Source organism: Typopeltis vanoorti, chromosome 3 (genome assembly GCF_054136105.1).
Source record: "Typopeltis vanoorti isolate ZY-2024b chromosome 3, IOZ_Tvanoo_1.0, whole genome shotgun sequence".
Lineage (NCBI taxonomy): Eukaryota > Metazoa > Arthropoda > Arachnida > Uropygi > Thelyphonidae > Typopeltis > Typopeltis vanoorti.
In genome coordinates, this window is record NC_143551.1 from 154506645 (window position 1) to 154534053 (window position 27409).

A 27409-nucleotide genomic window follows, 5' to 3' on the forward strand; every position below is an offset into this window, starting at 1 on the left:
CGACTCTCGGAGAATCTTAACACTTCAGCCCAGTATTCTCAATCTCAGTTCTAACGAACAGCTTTGGAACGATTGGAATGCCGATTGCAAGTCAGGCCAAATCGCCAGATTTGGGCGATTTGGCTTGACACACCCGACATGTTTCCTGCAAGAATAAAAGGGAATTACCATAGTGACATAGCAAAATCTAGTGGAAAGCCTTCACACAAGATCAACAGCTATTATAGAAGCAAACGGCGGATTAACTCCTTATCGATGTCTTTCCTATTAGAGTTGGGATGAGCAGGAGTCAGAATATTTTTGATCAGATAGTGTATCTTTCCACCCCGGCAAAAGTGGCAGAGAATACTGTTGAGAAAAGCAATATAAATATTGGAATGAGGAAACTGCAATATGCATGTTGGCATGAGAAAGCAGCTGAAGAGAGATGTTATCGCAGTTCAACTGCACAATTTAAGTATCCTCTTATTATTTCAGTGTAACTAATTTAATGAAATAAACTGTAAAACTAATACATTTTGATGTGATTCCTTGCATAGGTCCTAAAGATCTCTGATTTACGCTAGACGTTGCTTATTGGATGAAAGATAGTGTGCCTGTATGCATTATGATCACTTTTTTCCACGCCTATGTGCGCTTTTTTTATTGTTTAATTAACAATATTGCATATTGCCATTTCACATGATTTGTTCTGGACCATGAGTTGTGATAGATTGAATTCTCAATTCAAATGTATCGTGGATCATCGATTTTTAGGAAATTGTATTTTATCTTTGGTAGAAAAAAAACACAACGAATAGCAGGATAACATCCTTTATTATGAAGTCTATAACATATCTATTTGGGTGAGTAATCAACCAATGTTCAGGTTTCACAAAACTCCAAATATAGCTCACAATACGGTATTTCCCAGTTTATAATATTTAGTTAAAAAATGTGCATGATAAACATACATTTTAAAAATGACTTTGTATTAAACTCACATTACAGCTATTTGTAGTGTACTGTAGACATTATCCTGTTTCGTCTCACAAGATTCAACCTTCGCAGATATCCCGGGCACTTCGATATACCTCAGTGCTGAAAGAAACAATCGAATATATGGTAAATTTCATTTCTAATAATTCTCTTTCAATACGATTATTATTTATTGCAATAAAGTAACATTTAAGATTCGCATCTAATTCCAGAAAGTGCTTAATGTAATCAAAGAGAAAGAATTCGAGCAATATCTCCAGTAGTAAAAATATCGCTGCTAGTGGAAACATATTACCCCCCTTTTTTCGATTTAGACTAGGAAATGTAAATAATCATAAACTAATTATAAAAATTATATCCAAAATAGAATTTGTGTTTTTGTATCCCTAAATTTATAAACATGAATCCAGAATAAAAGTTTCTCAACTCAAATCAGCATTTTTATCAATGCCATTAGTTCTTTCAGGAATTGCTTAATTCGTTTCAGATTTTTTAAAATGTTCATTATTATTCTTCATTCGAAGAGAATTCCAAATCGCGGACATATAATTTGACTATTCACCCTAAGAAATGGTTCCAACGGATTTTGAGTAGTAATCTACTCATATAGAGGTACAGTACATTATGTAACATCAGGATATGAATAATTATTTGGATTAACCTCACGTTGATAATGATACTTCTTCTGAAGATATAACAAATTTAAATTTCATACCATGTAAGCGTCAGTTGTTACTGACAGTTAACAGAACACATGTCTGAGATGTTCCAGCAAAACTTTGTTTAAGTAAAATTTAGGAAGTACTTACAAACATAGCACGAATTCCTTTAATACATAAATTTTTACCAAGTTCTTTTGGACCAGTTTTATTCGCATTATTCTGACTACTTTGTTCCCTACTTGTTCTTATATAAACATTAATTAATTTAATAAAATTTTGTTTAATAAACAAATAAAAGTTTGACCGAATTGATTTCCAGTTGACTGACAGATGGTTGATATCTTTACTACCTCACAAAATATTATTTAAATTATACTCCTTTTTTAAGTATATGAGAAATGTGATGTGTATACAATGGAGTACTACCCAAAAGTTTCTGTAATAACTGCGAGTGTGCGTAGGGATAAAATATAACTCGTGGTGACTGAGTATTGTTATTGCTTACGTCAGTAGTTCCCAAAGTGTGCGCCGTGGCGGCCTGGGGAGCCGCAGCTTCCTCACAGGGGCGCCTCGATTACAAAATTTTCATAAGTTTATTTCCATTTTCAATTCAATGTGATAGGACGCGACATCAATGTGGAGAAGGAAATGAGGGTGGCTGTGTCCAGTTTGATTCCAAGATTTTAGAAAATGTGCGGTGATCAGCAGGATTCCATCCCACTAATGATAATTAGTTGGATTTGTTCAATTACTTCTTTTGTGATCTTAAATACTTGTTTTATTTATTTTTACCTAACCGTTTAATTGAAAAAAAATTCGCTATTTCGCAAAGTGTACTTGTTAGAATTTGACATAGCGCGCCTTGGGAAAACCTGGATTCAGCAAGGGCGCTGAGAATCGAAAAAGTTTGGGAACCACTGGCTTAGGTATTAGTTTTAAACTGCTGAGTTGCAGTTCTCATAGCTTGCTGTGGCTTCATGTAAATGCCATACTCAGGTGTTTATTGTCTTCTGTGATTTTTAAAGTGTATAATATGAAGAAGCTGTTATCTTGCATCAACTTGTTTTTATTTCAGTAAACTACTACAATCATTTACATCTACTAACGATACAGATTTTTTTGAAAATAAAAGCCTTTTAAACTATACAAACCAGCTATACAAACTTGTTCAAAGCAGGCTTTTACAAACACCCATTGGTTGGTTGATAATTACAATATTCAAAAGACATATTTCGGTGATTACGCCACATTTTTTTATTATTCAGTTCTATAAAACACTGAAATAATAGTTCCCGACAAGTTTCGTAAATCGTAGGATTTACATCTTCAGGGGGCAAATAGTATAACTTAAAGTTTAAACAAGAGAATTAAATACAAATCATAACCGTCTGGCTATTCATAAAACTCAAATAACAGAATGCAGATATACAGGGTGTTCGGGATAAATTTGACAGTTTCGTAAGGAAAAAGAAAATCTTCTTTGTATCTATTAAATTTAATGAATTGACAAAAAAACATTACAGGCAGAGTTAATTACAATACTATCAACAAGATTTACTCAAAATAACCACCATTAGCATCGATCATAGCTTCAATTCTGCTTCGGAACCTCGAACAAGCTGATGCTACAGTCTCCCTGGGAAGGGCCGCAAAAACTGTTTTAATTTTATCCATTAACTGGGCTTTTGTATTACTGGAAGTGCGATTGGTGTCTTTTTCAACTGCGCCCCATACAAAATAATCCATGGGGTTAAGGTCTGGGGAGTTTGGAGGCCAAACATTTGGACTGGTGAAGTCGTAGAAATTTTCAGACAACCATTTTTGACTTTTCCCAGAGGTGTGGCAAGGGGCCGAATCCTGCTGCCATACATACGGCCTACCATTGCTACCCTTGTTATCCAGGGCTTGACTACAGTTAGCAACTCCACGAACAAAGCCCGAATTCCAATGCCAGGGTTCTTCAACACCTGTTCCTGCAGATTTGCGAGGAATTCTGCTGTACGAACGCAATCAGATCGTCTGCTAGGGATCTTTCTTCTTGCTACATCCTCGTAGTCACCATTGCAAGTCTCTAGTTCATGCCTGATTGTTTTTACTGTATTCAGGGAGCATTGGGCAGCAGTCGTAATATCCTTATTTTGATGGCGGGCACGAATTATCATGATACAAGTTATTCTCTTCCATGATTCAGGTGGGTTCCAGCTATCCATCCTTTCTGACATCTTGTATATGAATGAAGAAGGGTCCAAACTTTTAAATGAAGATAAGTGTGTGTTAATACATGTAACTTACGGAAAAATATAATTAATTATAAATATGTCAAATTTATCCCGAACACCCTGTATATAGTTCGCCCACCGATTTGAGGTCCCTCGAAACTACTGCGCATGTCAGAAAAAGGAGAATCCATTCCGATAATAGGGTAATCAGTCTGTCTTCTGGGAGGTAATAATAAACAAACTGAGTTTGTTTGTTATTACAGGTCGGAAAATTTAGCTTTTCTTTTACGAACATTGTTGTTTTTAAAGTGTAACTATTTTGCTTGTATAACAGTTGGAAAAATGTACGTAGAGTGTTCATACGTGCAAATACTACGTTCTACATAAAACAATGTCACTTCGCTCCATGATAAGTTTCCTTTTATTCTGGGACTTTTTAAAACAAAATCCGATTTCATGAAGTATTTTCCTTAAAGTTTCTCTTTTCCAAGGAAAATTAATTTTTTCTTTAAGCACAGGAATCAATTTCGGAACAGTTGGCACTCTTTTCTCGACCACGTAAAATTCGTGAATAGCTCTTCTTATAACGTCTACATCAAAATCATTCAAAGCTACGGTTTCGATGGTTTTACTCTGGCGCTTTTTTTTTTTTTTTTTTTTTTAGGAGATTTAAATTTTGGCTTACCTTCACCTTTTGATTCCCTACGAATTCTTTTAACAGTCGACCCCGATACGCCAGCAATTGCACTTGCACGTTTTATGACTTGAGAAAGGGAAACAAGAAGACGGCCTTCTGACGATTCTTTTTCGCAGAATGTCAGCACATTATTCAATATTCTTTTGCAAGAGCTACTGAAACGTGTAACAATAGAACTTGTTGACTGTACTGGATCCATCATACAAATTAATAATAAAAAAATAATGCAAAAAGAGAACAATAAAAATCAAGCTAGTACTAGTACAGCGACAGACAAGAAAGCACGTGATTTCGCATGTTGGCGACCAATTCGTACATCCTTCATTTCTTTCTCCCCTTCAGCATGAATCGACTATTCTTGGCACAAATCCAACAAGGGATCTAGAAATGGTGGGCGAATTATAACGTTATTCACGTTGAACAATACTGGATGATGTCACGTGTGCTTGTTCTCGTTCATACAGTCCGAGCTCAGATTGAGGTAGATTTTTTATTAGAGCTGACCACACTTGATGGAGAATTAAACCTTGATTTTTATTGCACTGGGTTGGGTTTTTTTAAAAAAGTACAGTTTCCTTCCAAAAATTGATATCATAGCACAAATAGAAAAAGGAATTAGAAATCTACCGGACAACACGGCAGATCTTATCAGTATAGAAAGTACAGCTTTACTATTAAAAAGCAGATTACCTCGTAGGAACTTACCTTACAACGAATGCGTTTGCCTTAAAAATTTAAAGGATGACAAAAATATTGTCATAATAAAAGCGGATAAAGGCAACACAACTGTCGTTTTAAATGCTACAGAATATAATAGCAAAATGAAAAGTCTCCTGGAAGATACCAACACCTACAAACCCATAAACAGAGATCCGACTTGGCCTACACACAAAAAAACAAACGATCTAATAAAAAAAGTGCCTCTCTGGACGGAAGAACTTAAAAAATGCTTACAAACAAAACATCCTTTGATACCAAGAATATATGGTGTTCCAGAGATCCACAAGACAGATATACCTTTAAGACCAATAGTAAATGGAAGAGATTCACCGACTTCCAACTTGACGAAATACCTCACCAACATGATCTCACAACATATAGGAAAAACATCTTCCTTCATAAAAAATAGTAAACATTTCATAGAAAAAGTGAAAGATATACATATTGGTCCAACAGACATCTTAGCAAGTCTCGACATTATCAGCTTGTTTACAAACGTCCCGAGACAAGAAATTTTGAATCTCCTAGAAGACCTCTTCCCTCCGGACATCTTGAATCTTTTTAAACATTGTATAAACAATACTTTTTTCACCTATAAAGATAGAATCTGGGAACAAAACGAAGGGCTGGCCATGGATTCATCATTATCACCGGTATTAGCAAACATATTTATGGAAAAATTTGAAAACAATGCTCTTAAGAATTACCATAAAAAACCAAAAATATGGTTACGCTATGTGGACCATATTTTCATCATATTCAGTGGAACAGATGAACTTATCAATTTCAAAGATTATCTCAACAATTTGCACAACACCATAAAATTCACTTTAGAACAAGAAAAAAAAATAAAAAACTTCCTTTTCTGGATATTCTATTAGAAGTTAATGAAGAAAGTAAACTCTCCTTCTCAGTATATAGGAAGCCTACAAACACTGGAATATTTCTAAATGCAACCTCACACCACCATCCTTCACAAAAAATAAGCTTAATTAAAACTCTTCGAGACAGAGCATACAATATCTCCAGCACACAAGAAAGATGTAATGAAGAACTAAAATACTTAACACAAATCCTCCAACAGAATGGATATGAAACAAAAACCATCAAGAGAATCCTTAAAATGCCTCCAGCTAACAACACAATAAAACAGGATTACAAAAATGCAATCTCGCTTCCTTGTATCAAAAATGCTACAGACAAGCTAGCCAAATTAATGAACAAAGACAACATAAAAGTAGGCTTCCTTCCTATGGAGAAAATCTCAATATTCCTACATCCACCAAAACCACCTCATCATCCTCTTAAAAAACCAGGAGTCTACAAAATCCATTGCTCTTGCGGGATTTGCTATGTAGGACAGACAGGAAGATCTGGAGAAATACGCATGGCTGAACAAACAAAAGAGAACAAAAAACGGGTCTTGCTTTCAATACCACTTCCACTGGACACGATGTACTCTGGCAAAAAACGACGATGTCATACATAGAAAACAACAGTTATATAAGAAAATTTAAAGAAGCTACTAATATGCTAAAAAACCTAACCCAATGCAATAAAAATCAAGGTTTAATTCTCCATCAAGTGTGGTCAGCTCTAATAAAAAATCTACCTCAATCTGAGCTCGGACTGTATGAACGAGAATAAGCACACGTGACATCATCCAGTATTGTTCAACATGAATAACGTTATATATCTGCATTCTGTTATTTGAGTTTTATGAATAGCCAGACGGTTATGATTTGCATTTATTAATTCTCTTGTTTAAACTTTAAGGTATACTATTTACCCCCTGAAGATGTAAATCCTACGATTTACGAAACTTGTCGGGAACTATTATTTCTGTGTTTTATAGAACTGAATAATAAAAAAATGTGGTGTAATCACCGAAATATGTCTTTTGAACCAATTAGCCACAGAAGTTTACGTCTGCAATTACAATAGTATTTTTTCAAACAATCTTGAATCTGATGGAAATATAAAATTTATTACATTTATTACCGATATATAATGACATATTCATTTTTTCAAATGATCGTAGATATTAAAACTGTCAATGAAATCGCTTGTAGACAACCTACAGGGTGGCCATAATTATACTTCCCCTATTCAGAGCCTTATGTAGCTCGTGCTAACAACCAGAATATCACTAAATGTGATAGGGAGACTGATCAAGATATGGAAAGAAAGATTCCCGGGAAATAATAGTTCGAAAAGTGGTGAACATGATGATATCGCTGCTGTGGCTCAGAAGCCAAATATTTGCATAAAACATAGTTTAACGCCTGCTTTCTGTCATCATAAGAGCTATAAAGTAAAGGCAAAACTTTTCAAACGCATTCCAGTTGATAGTGGTGTTCAACATGCGCCTCACTTTACCTTATCACGTGGTACTTGTAAAGTTATTTTACCTTAACGAGTGCAATGCATCAGCTGATGCATTGCCTTTTCATCAGTTTAGAACTGGCCAGAACTTGCTTAAAGGTCCTCTGTCACCTGAGGTGCTGTAGTTAGATCGATTATTCGGAAATTCGAAGAAACAGGATATTTGGAAGTTCGACCTGGAAGATAACGGAAACCACTACCACCACAGGTAATTGAAGAAATTGCCGACAGATTGTCCGCTACTGTCGCGATTGTGAACAGTTTCTGGTAGTAGTAGCAGGGCTCGTGGAGTAGCGCGACAATCGGACATGCTTTATTATTTCACAGTATGGAAAGTGTACAAAATTATTATATTTTATCCGTACAAGTTCAGCCGCGTGTAGATTATTAGATAAGCAACTGGCATGTGTTGTGATGTTTCTGGTCAGATTGGAAGTCGATGATGCTTAGTCTTAGAAAATTCCGTGGAGAGATGAAGCGCAGTTTTATCTGAACGGGAATGTAAACAACCAAAAGGGTCGAATTTCTGTTTCCAAATAAACACTCCATAAACTGCCATTGCATTCACCGAAAATTACCGTTTGGTGTGGTTTCACCAAATTTTGGAGAAGACTATATATTGCGATATTTCAGGGCCATTCTTTTTTGAAGACATCACTCCGATAAGATCAGTAAGTTGTTCCATTACATCACTGAAATATTGCAATATACTTCAACAACGAAGATGTCATGACGACCATTTTTATGCAAGATGGCGCACCTTCCCACATTGCACGACCAGTACAACAGCTTCCACGGCATCGCTTTACTGAAAAAACGGTGATTTGTCGCCTTCTTTCCGGTTGATATTACCCCATGCAATTTTTAGTCGTGGGAGATTATCTGAAAGCCAACGTCTATCTTGGCCGTGTCTCGAACTTGACAACCTTAAAGGACAACATATTTCAGGCAGTGACGAACTTTCTATCAGGCATGCTACGTTCTGCTGTTGCGAATGGTGTACACAGGATGCAATTTCTGGTCCACGAGAACGGTGGCCACATTGAACCAGGTCCTCTTTCGCATGTGTGAACTCAATGTCGAGTTATGCAAACAGATTTATGACAACACTTATGCTCTAGTAACAGTAATATTGTAATTATTGTGCTAAATTAAATTGATATTAAATATTTTATTGCTGTGATATCGTAGGTGCAACACATAAAGGCAATCCTTCATTTCAGTTTAGTCTTTGTTATTCATATTCATTTTTCTCTCCATTTTAACACCTATCGGCAACTTTCGAATTTATTTTATTTTATTTTATTTATTTTTTTATTTTTTTATTATTATTTTTAACGCAGAATCCTTCTTCCAATGTCTTGATTAGTCCCACTAACATATTTGGTGATACATAGTTGTTACATCCAGTCACATATGAATTTGAACAGAGAAAGTTTAATTATGACCTTCCCCCCTGTACATTCATTTTATGTTCGCAGTTTAAAATCAACTAGATAGATAATGCATCAGTGTATTATGCAAGAGATTAAGGTGTGTTGTCAATTTTTCACTTCTCCATGAGGAAATTGAACATCTTAACGATACGGAAATTATTCAGCATATTCATATGCATACAATTTATCTTAACAGTCTTTCCTTTATGGCAATCATCGGTTAATTTTGAACAGGTCCTGCAAGGAAAATCAACACACCAAACTAATGATATTAAAGGATGGGCTGGGATAGTTTTCTTATCTCCATTACCATCCGACATGACAACTCTATTACAGGGTCATCAAGACAATGAAACTGTTTTTCTGAGAACTCTAAACTTCGTTATAATTATTGTTAGCTGACTGAAAATAGAAATTGACGTCATACGCCGACCTCCAGATGACCACGAATATACAGAAATGATTAATGAGACACTGGTTACCACCCTTCACATTTCTCTAATGAAATGTACTGAATTATATCGAAAAATATGAACGGCATCGCTTCTAATCCTAATGGTATTAAAGTCGTCTTCTTTGGCACTACAGCCCCATGTATTGCCTTAACCTCCCATTTTTTGGTTTCTTAACTCACTACGAGGTGGGGTCGTTACCCCCCACGCTTAACCATGTGTAATTGTCTGTGAAGCGTTGTGTTCTTAAGATCGGTTTGCCTACTTTGTGGGAGAAAAAACTTCAAATAAACTGGGGAGAAAAACCTGCAGTCCACGCCCAAGACCGGCTAACTTGGCGATGTCTGAGAAGAATTCTTAGCTCCTCACGTTAGCGACGAGAATCGAACGCAGGACACTCCTTTCCCAGGCATATGGTTGCGGAGCGCGTAACCACTGGGCTAACCGCGAGGACGGTATTAAAGTCTAGTCACAATAAAAATCACACCAGGTTATCTTGAAAAGATATTTAGTCAAATATAAGCATAACTAAAATCGAAAGGACTTTAGCTGATTATAATCGAAACTTATTCTTCTTGAAAAGTTTCTGTTACTCTTCTGGAAAGTTATTTTTATAATTTTATTTTCTGTTGTTGATATCTTTCCAATAAACATTTTAAGTGTTTCTTATTGTTATCTGACTTTATTGCCGTGTGCTTTCACGAATCATCGATTTACTGTTTAAGTTTATTCTTTTTACATGGCAAACATCATTCTTAATCTTACATTTTACTAATGTGTATATGAAGGAAGTAATCTACATCTTTTTGTACTTAATATATATTTTGATCATTCTACACAGAACTGGCTAGCTCCTTATTCTGTTTATCGATTTATTTTTGCATTCTCCTTAAATTACGAGGACTATATAGCAGCTATTCATCACAATTATAATTTATAGAATATTCTGCGAAGTTGGACTAACATAAATAAGAAAAATCAGGTAAAAACCACACGCTAACACCACAGCTCGCTATCTTTATATGGCATCGTTATCATGAAGGTGAAAATCTTGCTTATTCAGCGTGAGAGCTAAAGAATGGAAAAGCAAGAAATACGTATGTTTAGTGCTGTATGCGAACTAAGAATTAAATAATTCGTTAACCTTACATCAGGGGGGGGGAAGGGTGAAGACTTTTTCAAGCCACTTTCGGTCTCCATAAAGCAGACTAGTGGTCTTGCACTGGGCAACAAAAGTCGTCAATATCCTGAAGGCATTGACAAGCACCCATGCCACAGCGGAACAGTCTGTAGCGAAAGAGGAGATAGGATTCTCAGTTAACCGAAACATTATCGTTTAAAAGACAGCCACCTGATAATCAAAGAAATACATTCTTCATGATGAGATGCTGCATTCTTTCTTTAGCATGAAAAAATACTCTGAAAAAAAAAAGGTGATTGTGACGAATGTCAGAAATGAAAGCAGGTTCACATTGTTGCAAGAAACGCGCGCATATCATTCATAAGGTATACTACCCAAGAGTCGAACCTAGAAAACTGTAATAATCTCTCTGGATTTGAAAAAAAAAAAAAAGGTAGAAATGGATAGAAACTATTCCCAGGTTGCTCTCTGCGGTATGGCTCATAAATGACTGCACTCATACCCATACCCGGTATTTTTCACAGTATCTCTTTCTACATGGTTCACGTGGAAATCCTCTGCTATAAGTAGCCAGCGAGATCTGTATGGCTGTACTTGTTACATGGCTTAGAATTGAACAGAATATTCAAAGTTACTATCAGAACGGAATACTGAAATTGAAAATAGGTCACTGCATGCATATTTACAATGCTACAAGCTAATCTATAGTAATAATTTCTTCTATTGCTGTACTGCAGTTTTTTTTAGTTACTAATGACAGAGTCAAAGCCTGTATTAAATAGTCTTAGAATAATATTGCACAAATGTGGTTTCGTATTTCATGAATTTTGCATCTTTTACATTTCTACAAAATTAGAAACAGTTTCTTTATTTAATGCAGTGCTGTTGTAGATCTTAATGCATTGTTTATTAAATTTCTGTTTTCAAAAACAAGCAACACTTACCTGCTGAAGCCATTTCGGCAACATCATCTTGCATACATGTAGATGGTAGACACACATCCATCCTGAATTCGGAGGAATATAGCAACTGAGCATGTTCAGCTATCATTGCGAAAATCTATAAAAGAAACAATATAATAATTAAATTTAAATTTATATTTTGAGTTGAAATTCTCCCTAGCTCAGCCGGTATAGACGAAGCAATTGGTTAGAAAGCACCTGGGTTCGATTCCCGTCCATGGCATGAGTAACCTTAATCTGGGGTCTTTCGACTAAAGGTAAGTTAGCCAGTCTTATATGGAGGTAGACAATTTTTCGTCCCTCAGAACAGGCAAACAGAACCCGTGAACACATAAGGTTCTACAGTCATAAGACATTCTGGAATAAGGATTAAAAAGGATTAACCTACCTAGGATTTTGGCTTCAAGCACCTATGGAACTACGCGGAGCGTAAATCAGGATTTTTAGTTGGTTTGTGTTATTAAATCGTAAAATATAGGCATTTAAGGAAAATATATACCGCAAATCTCAGTTTACCATTCTGCTGGATGTCTGTTCATAGTTAATATACTCCTAGTTTACCCTTGATACAGTAGTATGAGAACAACCAACAAGTGCGGCTGTTTCCGAAATACTGCCTCCTCGAAATATCCGAAATATCTGCCCGTAGTCAAATTCTCTTATCCATTACTAGCAAACGTTTACTAATTACGCACAGAGGATAACTGCCCATTTATAGTAGCCGCACGTGACGTTTATATAACGTGGTTATTCGTTATCGCGCCGAATATGTAAATCGGGAAGGGAATGTTTCTAATGCAAAGCAAAGTTAGTGTAAAATAAGATGAATGTAAAAAAAAAAAAAAACGTATACCACGTTCGTAAAGTGTTCAGCCGCATATTTAATAGTTTTAGCAGTTCATTATTATATGACAGCGACAGGGGATAAAAACGTCTTCACTAGAAGTTCCCTACCATGTGCGCGCTGAATACGCTAACACGATCTTAAGTAACTCAATAATTCTTTTTCATGAGAAAATTGCCGGACTGATTGGCCGAGTGGTTAGCGTATTCGCTCTCCAGCCAAAAGGCTGCGGATTGGTTCGAATCCCGCCGTGGGCATGGATATTTGTGATTGTCTGTGAAAATAGTGGTGGTCGGCAGTAGATGGCGTTGGTGTAGATGATGAAGGTAGTCAATATTCAATTGTAGACACGGATATTGTCTACAGTTTATCAGTGTTTCAACGTTACAAGATTTGATAAATGATTATATAAATATATACATGCAATTAATATAACGAAATAGCTTTTCTGCTATTTAGTCAAGGAGAATTGATGACTGAAAGAACTTTGTTCGAATCTTCTAGGATGCGAAGAAATGTTGTTATTTCTCTTATTTCAAGTGAACATTTTGTCTTTCATATACAGAAGTGCGGTTGAGGATTAAGGATCACAAAAGTTTAGAATTATTATTATTATTATTATTATTATTATTATAAGGGTATCCTCATGAAGTTAGAATAAACATCGGGAGACTATTATTCACACACTAGCCATTATTCATATCGTACTTGTTAAACCTCCCCTTAAACTCACTCAGCCACCTCTGGCAACCCATTTCACCCTACAAGCAAAACATTTAGTCCTAATACCCTTACTAAAGACACTCTTACACGATTTCAAGGGTAACCTCTCTTCCTGCCATGTGCTGAAAACGTCTTCGCTGTAAATCTAATAAAACTCCATGAGTAACTTAAATACTTTTATCATCGCGGGGGGAAATCATTGAAAGAAAATTTATCGCAGGTTATTGATATGCTTACAGATACTACAGGTTCTGTAAATGGAATATATATATATATATATAAACTAATTCAGAAGATGAGGGAATTCAGTTATTGAATGACTGCTTAGAACAAATGTACTATATCATCGTTTACAGAGCTAGTTTAAGATTATAGGCTGCAATACTAGTCTTTACTTATACTTAATACTAGTATTTTATGACATTCAGAAATTTTAAATTTTATATTTGCCTCCTGCACTGAAAACAATTTATAGATGTATGCTCCCAAAGTGAAATACGTAATTAATTAATTCTCTCGCGAACCGTTCCAGAATAAATTGTAATTAGAAATACTATGTTGTTAACAACCGATTAGACAGCGTACCCTCTCCCATCAATAAGCTGTGGATTCGAAGCTCCCAATGAGCATGGATGTTTGTGGTTGTTTTTTAAGGGAGAAATGAATTTCGTAGTCTGATGTGAGACCACAGTACTGCTTATTGAATGTCCGAAGTGGCTTGAGTCGTTTCCATGTTTGGTGTATAGAGCAGGATTTCTGGAGAGGTAACATGTAAACAAAATTACAACGAAAAGTAAATAAATAACCGAAATGCTGAAAAGCATTCCCTAGCCAGCCAATTGTTGTACAGCTACAGTACTGATGTACTATACATTTGATGTACTATACAACTGATAAATTGTACAACTGATGTGCAATACATTTACATATATTAAAAATAGGATACACTGAACCCTGTGGTGATGTTTATTTTATTATTTATGTTGTGCTGTTGACGGTCCCATAGCTGATATATTGTGTTCTGTTAATTAAATAAAATTTCAACAAATCATTAAAAACGCCTCCAATGACTTATGTAGACATTTTTAAAAACATTTATATGCTATTTTCCCCTGAATGATAATAGCAAAATTTGAGTTTGTGTTAATAATCTTAGAAATTACAGAAGCTATAAACTTAAAATTGTCATTACAGCATTGTGCATAAAGTGTGTGTAATATAATAATAATCTTATAAATTAGAGAAGCCATGCACTTAAAATCAGCGTTTCATGTCATCAAATGGACGTTCTATCGAATTATGCGCACTTTAGAAATACATATATTCTGTAATTAATATCCAAACTACTTACGTCTTAGATTTCACTGTAATTCCTTTCACCCGTACCAATTACAGAAACCAAAATTACATCTTTAGGACACTCTTTACGACGGTGGCATATCGGTACACCGGATATAAACATAACGCAATTTTCCGTTATAACAACAATAAATCGTGATATACTATACACCAGCCCAACGCTTTAAGAATATCAAGAAAAACTGCAGCCTTACACATTCTTCTATTTATTCTGCTATAAATTGTTTTATGAAAACCCCAGTAGTGCTTTTTCGATATTGAGTCCGTATCTGAACTATTAGCATTTCAATAACCTTTGAGACTATAGATAATACTAATATGGATCTATAATTTCTATTTTCATTTCTGTTATCTTCTTTAAATAACTCGAACTGAAGCAACCTTTAAGTGTTCTATAAATTCCCCGTCTTCAAAAGGTTTATGTATAATATGTGTAAAGAACTTTAACTTATGGTTAATAATAATATGTAATTTTTGGAGATTTATATGAAAATATCCCATTTTTTCCCTTTTTTTAATCCCATTACTACCTTCTTTACTTCATCATCCTTCATCTTCGTTCAAAATAAACATGCATTTTGAATTGATCTCGGTAAAGCAATCTTCGGACGTTTTGCCAATGCGCCTGTATAGCTCAGTGAAGGTGGCACGTGCCATTCAAGGTACTGAATTGCCCGAAGAGAGAGCGTGATAAATTTGATTTTAGTAGAACTAGCGAACAAGTCGAACTCTAGCCGACTAGAGGAACTTTTACTAAGCCTTTTTTCGACCGGTTCTCGAGTTAGTCGATCTCTGGCACGGGCAAGCGGTTTTTTCTCCCGGAAACTCAAGAAAATCGAATGTAGAATCCACATTATTTTCAGACAGTAAACAGCGTAAACAGTGTTAAGATTAGGAACCATGAAATGGTGGCACTTGTCAGTCACCTCTGTTCATTGATGCCATGTATAATTAGTGATAGTCTTGAGCCAGCTATCTCTAATTGGCTGCCGGTGGAGATTGAATTGCTCCCTCACTCTCCAAAAGTTAGATAGGGTTAAAACAGCCTCGCCTGCTCCTTATACCCGAATAAAAGGCGTTAGCTGATTATTTTTATTATATTTTATTATATTATATTATACAATTTATGTAAATGATCTGTGTGAGTGCTAACTTTATGTCAAATTAATATCGTTCGCTGATGACACGGCATTCATATATACTGATATGACACTTGAGGATTTAGAAAATCCTCCAGAAATAATAAATAAGAGAAATAAGGAAAGTCTTTTAATTACTAAAGAAAGAGCCATAAGGCTTCGGTTTTTTTTTTTTTTTTTTTTTTTTTTTTGTGATGTAAAATTACATTGGCAAAGTGGATACTAGATCCAACATTATTTCAAAGCTGAATATTTGAAGAAACTATGAAGGGTGATGGAAAATTAGCTTTCCTTTTCTGTACATTATAAATTCTGTTCATTATAAATCTACCTTCACAGGCTGCTACATATAAAAATATTCGGCACATCATTCATCTCTTCAAATTTTTGCTCAACAAAGCATATGTTATCTGTTCTAATTCTCAAGCTTGACTTGATCACCATTTAATGCATCATACTACAGAATTGCTTTACCTGAAGGGAGTTTAAATGCTTCTTGGACTCTTACAAGCAAATTCCCAAGAACTCTGAACTTGTATAATGAGTCTCTATCCTGTACATAGCAAGAATCTCCAAGACAATTATTAATATCCTGAAAATATGCAATTAATTCCTATATTTTCCCTATCAAAATAATCTCTGATTGCTTACCATCTACTATAGGTAAACTTCCCCCCCCCCGCCCCCCGGTTCAGTGTGAGTGCCTGTGCATGTACTTTTGACAAACAAGACATTTTGTTGAAAAATTACTACAAAGTTTTATATCGACAACAATAAACCTTATCTGGCCTTGCTCAGAATGGAGTGGACACTGACTCAGCTATCCTATGACCCAATACTTGCCTTTTACATTCTGCAGATTTAGATTTGATTGGTTAAAGAGAATGCTGAAGCACTTTTACATACATTAACCATGATATGTTGTATTTACATACATTAACATACATTAACCATAATATATTAACATACAATAACCATAATATATTAACATACAATAACCATGATATATTGAAGCTAAATCAATGGTTTAGCAATAATGGCCTTAAACTTATTAGAGATAAAATTAAATACATACAGATAAGCCAGATCACGAATTAACTTATAAAATCTCATGAAACGAATTGTATTCGCACTCAAAATTGTAACTGTAGTTTAGTCAAACAAAGCAAAAATCAGTAAAGTATTTGGACCTCCCTACTAACAAAAACCGGAAATGGAACTCTCATATCATAATTTAAACAAACACGTTTAGGTTCGTAATTAACAGAATATGTTATGTTAAAAATTTGACAATTCAGCATTTTTAAGATGATTATATTATTTATGGGTAAATTCTTTAGCGCAATATGGTATCACCCGTTGGGGTGGAGATTACCACAACAAGCTGGTTCCTTTCATTCGAACAGAAAATTGTTTTTCATTCCGAACATTTTACCATTACAAAAACTCTATCTATGTATATAATTGTATTCTGTATGTAAGAAATAATATTGTAAAAAAAAATGTATATAATGTAAACCAGGGATTACGTTGTGTCCGGAACTTGTTGGTAGTTCCCAAGGCAAACAAAGAAAATTTTCACAAATCGTTTAGGCATTTAGCAACAAGCAGCTACAATAAACTGCTAAGGAAATATAGTCTGTAACTTCAGGTAACTTTAAGGGAAAAAGATGGAGATACTACCTCATTAGACTAAATAATGCTGGCTTTTATTTTAAACGAATATTATAGAATACTCTAAATGTTATATATTATAGCTCATTTATATACTGGATATATATGTGTGCCCTAACAGATAAAGCCACTAATAATATAGGTTACTGTATCGCCTAAATATGTATTTTTGTAGTAACCAGTATGGCTACTGCCTTTGGTTACGTACATTGTACTGTTCCTTCTATTTTATTTCCATTTTCTGTTCTTTATCTATATTCGTGATTCCTATTACCTATTGTATTAAAATATAATTTGTTCATAATATCGTAATATCATATCATAACATTCATTCATTCATTCATTTTCAGATTTTTAATTACATTTCCTATCTAAACCAGAAAATGAATTATAAATAACTTCCTTTTGTCTAATTTCCTATTACTATAGGTTGATTATTCCAAAATCTTCTTTTCTTTGCTTAGCACCAGTTGTTTTAGCAGATAATAAACAGTTCAAATTATTTTAATTTTTTAGTGATGCCTGTTGCATTTCTGAAATCTGAGGTCTTTAATAATATATGTAATAATCCCTTCTGGTGACTAGACAATAACCCTTAGATATAACAGAAAATAATCTTAACATTCACCGGACTGAAAGATACGTAAGCTTAGTCATCACGACTGTGATCTCTAAAAAGAAACAATTCTCAAAAGTTACACTGAAAAGCAGCAAGAAATAATCTAGTTTAAGTCAGAAATTTCCAGTTCCATTCTTTTGAATTTTTCGGGAAAAAAATACGATTTCTTTTATAGGTGGATGCAGTAATTTTTAAAGTAATCCCTTCTGATTACAGAAAGATCACAAAACTTTGATTCATAATAATCACTTTTCTTATTATCGAGAAATTCTAAGTTATCTGAAGCGGTTGCTTTGTACCTTTGATGTAATGAATGCCCTTTCGGGAAGTAAAAAAAAAACACAGCTACTTTGCCCGATGTTTCACTATTTTGGGGAGCGGGATTTTATATTTTTTATAGCTGCTACCGACGAAAGGTTATACAGCTATAGGACATCAGTACTATAGCTGTACAACAATGGGCTGGCTAGGGAATGTTTTAAGCATTTTGGTTATTTATTTATATTTTCGTTGTAATTTTTATTCATTTTACCTCTCCGGAAATCCTGCTCTATAGACCAAACATGAAACGACTCAAGCCACTTCAGACCTCCAATAAGCAGCACTGTGGTTTCACATCAGACTACGAAATTCATTTCTCACCTAAAAACAATCACAAACATCCATGCTCGTTGGGAGCTTTGAATCCACAGCTTATTGGTGGGAGAGGGTACGCTATCTAGTCGGTTGTTAATAACATAGTATTTTTGATTACAATTTATTCTGGAACGGTTCGTGATAGAATTAATTAATTACGTATTTCACTTTGGGAGCATACATCTATACATTTTTTTTCAGTGCAGAAGGCAAATATAAATTTTAGATTTTCTGAGTGTCATAAAATACTAGTATTAAGTATAAGTAAAGACTAGTATTGCAGCGCAGATGGCAATTTAGCTTATGCTGACTTACATCATAGTGATCGGCTTTATGTAATTTTATTATCATTTTGTTTAACATAATTACTCAAAAAGTGCACCTCTGATCTTACACTATCTCTGTAAACGATAATAGCGTACACGATGTCTTTACTATGAAATAAAAGTGGAATCATTTTCAAAATACATGTGAATTCAATAACTGAATCACCTCATCTTCTGAATTAGTTCCGATAAAAAAATATGTATATTGTCTCTGAGTGGGGTGTCTAATTGTGCAGGAAAATAGTGAATGGTAAGAAGAGTACATATTCTTAAATATTTTGCCATTTTCCCTAACTGTTGTTGAATATTTTATTCTCCCTAATAACTATTCTAACTATAAAAAAATAGAATAATTAATAGGGAAAAAAATCAGCTAACTCCTTTTTGTTCCGGTATAGGGAGTAGCCCTAACTTTTGGAGACTGAGTGGGCAGTTTCAATCTCTACTGGTAACTAATCAGAAATAGGCTATGCTGTTTAATAGGTTATGCGATTAATTAGTGATAGCATTGGGCTATCACTAATTAATCGGTAAGCAATGAAGAAGGCGGCTAACATGTGCCGCCACCTCGTGGTCCCTAGCCCTAACACAATCTTTTTTAATGCCTGAAAATAGTGTGGGTTCGAAGGTCGATTTTTTTGAGTTTACGGTACGAAAAACACGAGTTTTCGGGAGAAAAAACCCGCTTTCTCGTGACAGAGATCAACTAACTCAGGAACTGGTCGAGAAAAGGCTTAAAATATTCCTCTAGTCGGCGACTAGATTCGAACTCAAGTCTTTCGTCCTGCGGTTAAGAGCCGTAGAGTGCAAATGCCACTTCTACTGAGCTACACAGGCTCAAAGTAAATAGGAATAACTGGAATATATAAATAGTTAAATATAAATATTAGTTGGAAATAACTATTCTTAGCCTCCGTATCTCTGCCGGTATAGACGAAGCCTTTTAGTCGGAAAGACCTGGGTTCGATTCCTGTCAGTAACGTGAGAAACGTTTATCTGGTCTCTTTCGACGAAAGGTGAGTTAGTCGGTCTCATACGGAGGTAGGGCGTTTTTCACACAGACACTCGGGTTTTTCTTCCATCAGAAGGCAAACCGGTCCGCTGAACACACGCATCTACAGACATAGGAGACACCGGGTGGGCATAGGGCTAACCACCTTATCCTCGAGTACGGTTGCAAGAATATTTACCTCGACACAGTAAAAGGTAAAAGAGGAGGATTAAGAAAGAAAGAAGTATAACTATTCTCACAAATATTCTTCAGTGTGGCGCCTTTTCTCCCTAACTATCCTTTTCCAGTTTTGTAAAAATCAATATTCCATCTACAGAGCCTGTGCTATCTAAGTAAGAAAGAATAACTTTAAAATAAAATATATTTCAGAAAGTTTAATAATATCGAATTATATAAATAAAATATAAAATAGTTCTTGTTTTGAATTTGTTTTTCATATATGGATATTATCACAATAGGATTTCAAATATTCTTGCGATGACTTTTACGGCGATATAATTTCTCGCGATGTATTTTTTACGTGAAAAATTTTCCCATGATTAATGTTTGATGCGATGACTTTTCTCACGAAGAATTTTCCCCACGATGAGTTTTAATGAGATGAATTATCCCGCGATGAATATACTCAGCGGTGTATTTTTCCATAATGAATAATCGGCTCGCCTCTGGATCCTACCCACCACTTCATCCATTATACACGATCGTTCTGCCCCCTCAGGTTCTCCGATATGATTTAAAATAAACACATTCCAAAGTGACACGTACCATTTTTTTGGAAAGATCAGACTGGAAAGATACGACTCCATCACTGTATTCAAGAAACATTTGTAAGAGTATAAGAATATTTCAGCTGAAGTTGAGATAGCCGGGCTCATACCGATGTATTGAGTTTCGCCTTCGGAAACAACTTTTTATTCTAGAAAAACACACATGTAGCTTAAAACTGTGATTTATACCAGTTTATACCTACCTACCTAAGTGCAATTTTAAACAAAGGCTGTTATAAGTAAATTGGCTAATATATTAATACAATTAATTTATTAATTGTGTTATACCGAAACTAAAGTGTAAATTCAGTTCCGTACTTTGTATTTTACATATTATATTCTTCGTGATTATTTACCGCATTTTTCTCGCTTTTTGAAAAGATCTTATCAGTATAATAAAGCAAGATCTCAAAGCATGAAGCATTCAGTAAACTTGAAGTACTACGCAAGTTTATTCTGAACAAAAATTAATTTTGTCTATTTTCTAAAGATTTAGCATTATCGTCATCAACAGCTTTCTTCAGTTCACTGCTGGACGAATCCTCTCCATGTTTTTCCATTTTGGCCAGTCTTGTGTATCCTTCTACCATAAATGTCCATGAGATCTTGTTATCTCGTCGTCTTATCTCACCACTGATCTATCTGATTTCCGATAACCGGTTCTTGATTTCCATTCAGTTGTTCTCTTTGTCCATCTGTTGACAGACATTCTCATTACATATGTTCTGCCCAGTGCCATGTGTTGCCTTTTATTACTAATACAATCTAAATTGCTAATTTGCCTTTTCATTTACTTAATTTAATTTATTTATTTAATTGTAAATTAAATTGTGAAGTACTAATGCAATGTAAAGATTCAGCATGAAGTATTCCAAAATTTTCATCTTGATAGGAAATCAATCTTCCGTTGAAAACAAATATGCTACTTGGTAATATATATATATATATATATATATATATATATATATATATATATATATATATATATATATATATATATATATATATATATATATAAATAATGAAATTAACTATTTGTATAACTTGTACTTACAGTATTACGTTTCGAGAATTCTTTCAGTTCGTTAAGCGGTTCGAAAGCTGTGACTCGCAGTGGCTTTGGCGGCAATTCAGCAGTGAAGTGGACTGCGCAGTATTTCCCTGTGAAGATCTCTCTTTTGTGGCGTGAGTTTTGGCGCTCATCATAAGCAACAATATCTAAACACTGATGATAGGATCCAAGCATTGCAGCTGAACCAGACAGAAGACCATCCAATGGTTTTCCTGAAGCATCAAGCACTATAATGAAAACATTATGTAGTACAACTGTGAGAGATGTATGAGTAGAAGAAGAAAAAAAATATATATATATATATATATATATTTACTAAGCCGCGCAACAACATTTATCTTGGCTTTGAAATGAAAGTGAGAGAAATTTTTCTTCCGGAAACTCCGATTTTTTCATCCCTCAAAACGCGCATACCATTGAGAAGAACTCGTTCAATTTACAGACAACAGACAATGTAGATAGGACTTAACCTCCTTATCCTAAATACTAATGAAGTTTCAATGAACCAACGAACCCAAAAACAACCAGAAGAACGCATTCAATTTAGTAACATAGTAATAAGACTGACTCACTGTCCTAAGCAGTGATGAAATTTTAATGAAGCCAGGTTACTTAGGGTTACTTAGCCGTGCCAAGCCATTAAACCTAACAAGAAAAAAAAAAATGAAATGGGAATACTCGATACCTTCCTAGTACGAAGATTGATCACGGAATGGCACTGCACTACACTCAACCCATCCTCTATACTACTTAATTCTCCACTACACATAACGCCGCCGTCCACTTTCTACTGAAAACGCCGTCTATCACCATAGTATTTTTGTCTGAGTCTGAGAGGCTAACTGACCTTTAATTGATCTCTTTCTTCTTACCATGGATTTTAGGCCATATTGTCTCATGTCATTGCCTTCAATTTTTGTTTTTCCATTTATTTTAGATACGTATATAGTACTTCTAGCAGTCTCCTATTGTCTATTCGATTTAGACAATAGACAATAGACAATAGGAGACTGTCTATTGTCTATTCGATTTAGATGCTCTAACTATTTTTGTTTATATTTACTATATAGTAGTTAATTGGTTTATATTCAAGGAATATTTTTTTCGTTTGTTTTTGGTCCCACTTGGTATACCTAGCTGTTTTTCTGAGAAATTTCATTTCTCCTGTTTGAATCCGTTTTTCCGTCTTCTATTTTATTGTCCATTTTCACTTCAATATAATAAAGTTGTCTTAGACAGGACGTCATATCGTCTGTTTCTGATGTGTTTTTGTCCCAGGGATGGCTTAAATATATTGTTTATTATGCCGTTTACTTTAGGAAAATTTGATACTTTATTGTCTATCTTTTTCATTTTCATATGATAAGTCACTCCCAAGGTATCTTAAAGTATTCACTTGCTCTAATATTTTATTTCAAATCACTATATTATTTCTTGTTTTTTTTTCCTTTGAAAGCTATTATTTTGCTCTTTACTTTTGATATTCTCATATTAAATTGTTCTAAAATGTCATTTAATAATTTAACTGTTCTCTGTAGATCATCTCCTGATGTAGAAAATATAATGTGATCATCTGCAAATAAAGGTAACCTCAAAAGCTCACTTTAGTGAGTACTGAAGTGGCAAACCCGAGGTACCTGATGCTGGATACCCTTACTTTCTACTGCATTCAGCATGTGAAACTGTGGGAAGTAATGAAAGAATGGGTTTCAGACTGATAGCCAACTTATACAGGAAGCAAGAAGCCACGGTAAGAACAGGTGTTGGATTAGCTGATTGGCTTCAGGTTGGAACGAAAATTAGGCAAGGATGTGTAGTTTTTCCTCACTTGTTTAATATCTATGCTGAGGGCATCATCGAAGCATTTGATGAGCTCAAGACGGGACTTAGAGTAGGTAGTAGATTGATCAGTTATCTGAGGTATGCTGATGATAGTGTACTCCACTGTAGGGACAAAGAAGAAGTAGGACAAATTATTCACAAAGTAAAGGAGAGCAGAAATAAAAGAGGACTTCAGCTCAATCCTAACAAGACAAAGATTATGGTTCTCGACGGAAATACAGACAGGGAACCTCTTTAGAAACAAGTGTACCTTAATGGAGAAAACATTAAGGAAGTCAGCAAATTCGATTGTGACTGAGATCCATTATTAATGTGAAGAATTGCTGTTCAGAAGACGTCAGAAGAAGATTAGGAATGGCTAAAACAACAGTCAGAGACATGTCTAAAATTTGTAAGGATGGATCTATCTCCACTGTAACATAGTTGATAATTTTGTATTCAGCTGTTGGAAAAACAATGACTTATGGATGTGAGATTTGGCACCCAAAGAAATCAGACAGGAAAAGAATAGCTGCTTTTGAGATGTGGTGATTCAGAAGGCTGTTCAGGATATTATGTACTGAAAGGCAGACAAATGGATGGGTATTAGAAAGGATCAGTAGAACTTTAAGGCTTCTTATGGATATTGACAGAAGAAAGTTTAAATACTTTGGACACATAGAAAGGATAGACGGAGGACTTCTCAGAACAGTAATGGTAGATAAAGTTCCTGGAAAAAAAGAATGGGATAGACCCTCAATGAGATGGATGGATTTCAGAGAGTTGAATCCTCCAGAAAATTATACAACAAAACCACATGTCGAGGACTGGTGTGGCACATCACTGAGCATCTGAGTGACCATAAGGCATCTGTGGGTGGATGGCAAATAATAATGTATCTCTCTTTATTTGTGGTTTTATTTGTATACCAAATGAGGTATACTGTTTTCAGATTGTTATAATTTTATTTATATATACGAGTATATTCAAAACGTAGAGGTGATAGAGTACAAAAATACATCCTTGCGTACTCCCCTTGATGTCTTTCAATTCTGATATTTGTTCTAATTTTATTGTTACTTTATTATCTGTGTACTTTTCTTGAATCAACTGAAACAGCTAGTTTGGTATATTTAGATCGGTTACTATTTTAAATCATTTTTGTTTATTAATTTAATCAACGGCGTTTTCGTAATCAATGAAGGCCACGTGTGTTTCTTTTTGAAATTTCCTTCGCTTTTCAATTAATATTTTAGAAAATTGTGTCTATGCAAGATGCTTTTTCGGAACCATTCTTTTCTTCTAGTAGTTTGTTCTTTACAAATCTATTTGGTTCGGTGTATATATATATATATATATATATATATATATATATATATATATATATTATTTGCGCCGAAAATTTTTTTCAAAATTTTCGGCGCAAAATTTTTTCCAGAAATCCCGACCATCTTAAAGAATTTTAGTAATTTTAGAAATTTTTCACTAAATTTTTCACTTGCATTTTTGTACAGTTCCATGTTTGTATTGTCTTCTTCTAATGTTTCCCTATTTATCATCATATTGGTTGTATTTTGTTGTTCTGGCATCGTAATATTTTCTCTTACATCATTCTTTGTTGAACAAAATTTTACTGCTTTATTATCATCAATCCAGAGATTTGAAAATGACTTATCCATTATTTTAAATTTATTGTTTTGTATTTTTACCTTTTCTTTTATTTCTTTGCTCAGGTATTTTATTATTTTATAGGTTTTTGGTTTTGGCTTAGATATCTGTTACAAAATTATTCCATCTCTCTCTCTCTCTCTCTCTGTTTTTTTTTTCTTTCTTACTTCTCGTTTTTGAAATTCATTCCACAGGCCTTTTGTGACTCTATTTCTCCTTCTACTTCTTGAAATTTAGCAATTTCTGGTAGTTCTCTTTTTTGTTTTGGTTTTATTATCTTTTATACTTCTTTCGCCTAGTTTTTTTTTGTTTGTTTGTTTTTTTTGTATTTCGCTTTTTCTATTTCACTCCCTCTTTATTCCTAAGCTGTATGTTACTTCTTACGTCAGGATTTGTTTCAGGTTTTCCCATTTCTCTTCTACGTCATTTGATTCATGTATGGTTCCTATTGTTAAATCAGTGTAGTTCACATATTGTTGCCTGATGAGTGGATCTTGTGCTGAAGATATTTTGCAACTCGACTGATAGTTATTTTCCACTTATTTGTTTTTAGCCACTGGTTTTCCCCTTTCAGTCGTTTCCGATCGTAGGTGGAAACGACTGAAAGGGAAAAACCTTTGTAGGCATTGCCCACAAAGTACTCCTGGTGAGATTTTTACAGGGTAGTTCACCATTGTTTTCCCCAACCCCCCAAATTTATCCAGGCTCGGGACCGGCATATGGCCGGGACGTATTCATGACTGTAATCCACGTATATGTACACGGGGACGGTTTGCTTATTCTAGGGGAAAAACTGGGTGAAAAAAAACCCTACCTCCGTTTGAGACCGCTTAACTCACCTTCAGTCGAAAAAGATCAAATAAAGGTTCCTCCCGTCTTCCGATCAAAGGGCTTTGTCTATACTGACTGAGCTACTGAGATTCCGTTTTTAGCTATATTGGCTTAAATCGAAATTTTGCAAATACAATAAATAACCAAAGTTTAATTCAAAATCTACTCGGCTAATTTAAAATTTGCGATAATGTAGTCAATAAATGACCTGCTTCCCCTGACTGCCCATGTATATTTCTTTATGTTTATATACCGAGTTCATTATTCTCATTTTATTATAAATGACAAAATCTCGCTTTTTGATTACATGTAACTTCACCAAATTTCTCTATCTTTGTTTAGTATCTTTTGTTTCCTATTCTGCGTTTAAATTCGATGCTAGTAGTAAATAGTCTGTTTTGTTTGTTTTATCCATGACTGTCTGCAGTTCTTTGAAAAAAAATGTATTGTCTTCTTCTTTGCAATTCGTTATTCCTTATTATGGTTATGTGGCCTCTTAATGTTTTGAGTCTAATTTCTATTATCGTTTCAATCCAGTAGTTATATTATACAATATTCTTCTTTATAGATCTATAGTTCTTTATACATCTTTATAGATTTTTGTGTATTCTTATCATTTTACCTCCTTTCCTCTTTCTTCTTTTCTTACTTCGCTATAGATCTGTATATAGCTATTTCATATTTGGTACATTTTTGTTTTTTCTTTGTTTCTGTTACTATATATATATATATTTTACATTGATTTGGTTTAGTTGTTCATCAATTTGATCTTCTTTCTGTGCGGCGCTCCTTACGTTCCAAGTTGCGATTTTCATACGTTTCTTCTTCCAGTTTCGTTTGCCTTTTTCTGAGTCATGGTCGTTTCTCTGATAGTTCAACCGGCTTTTCTTTGGCCGAGACTTGAAAGTATATCAAACTTCCCCAGGACAGGTTACTAGCACTTCCTGGGTAAGTCCAGCGGCAGATTTGTTACCTACCTCCAATTGATGGTACCTTCAGTTGATAAAATCCATATAAAAATTCTTCTTGTCGCAACATATATCGAAATCTGGGTTTTCCAATCGAAGAGAGCAATGTAGGATTGTTCTTCCAATTTCTATGTTGAGGTATTCAAATTTCTCTAGTTGTCTGCTTTTATTTGGCAATTATAGTGATCATATTTTCAACAAATAATTGACAATACTTTTCTCAAAAGGTTTAGAAAAAAGCACGTGAATTTGTTACACATATATTTTCATTCCGATATGTTGGATATGATTTATATCT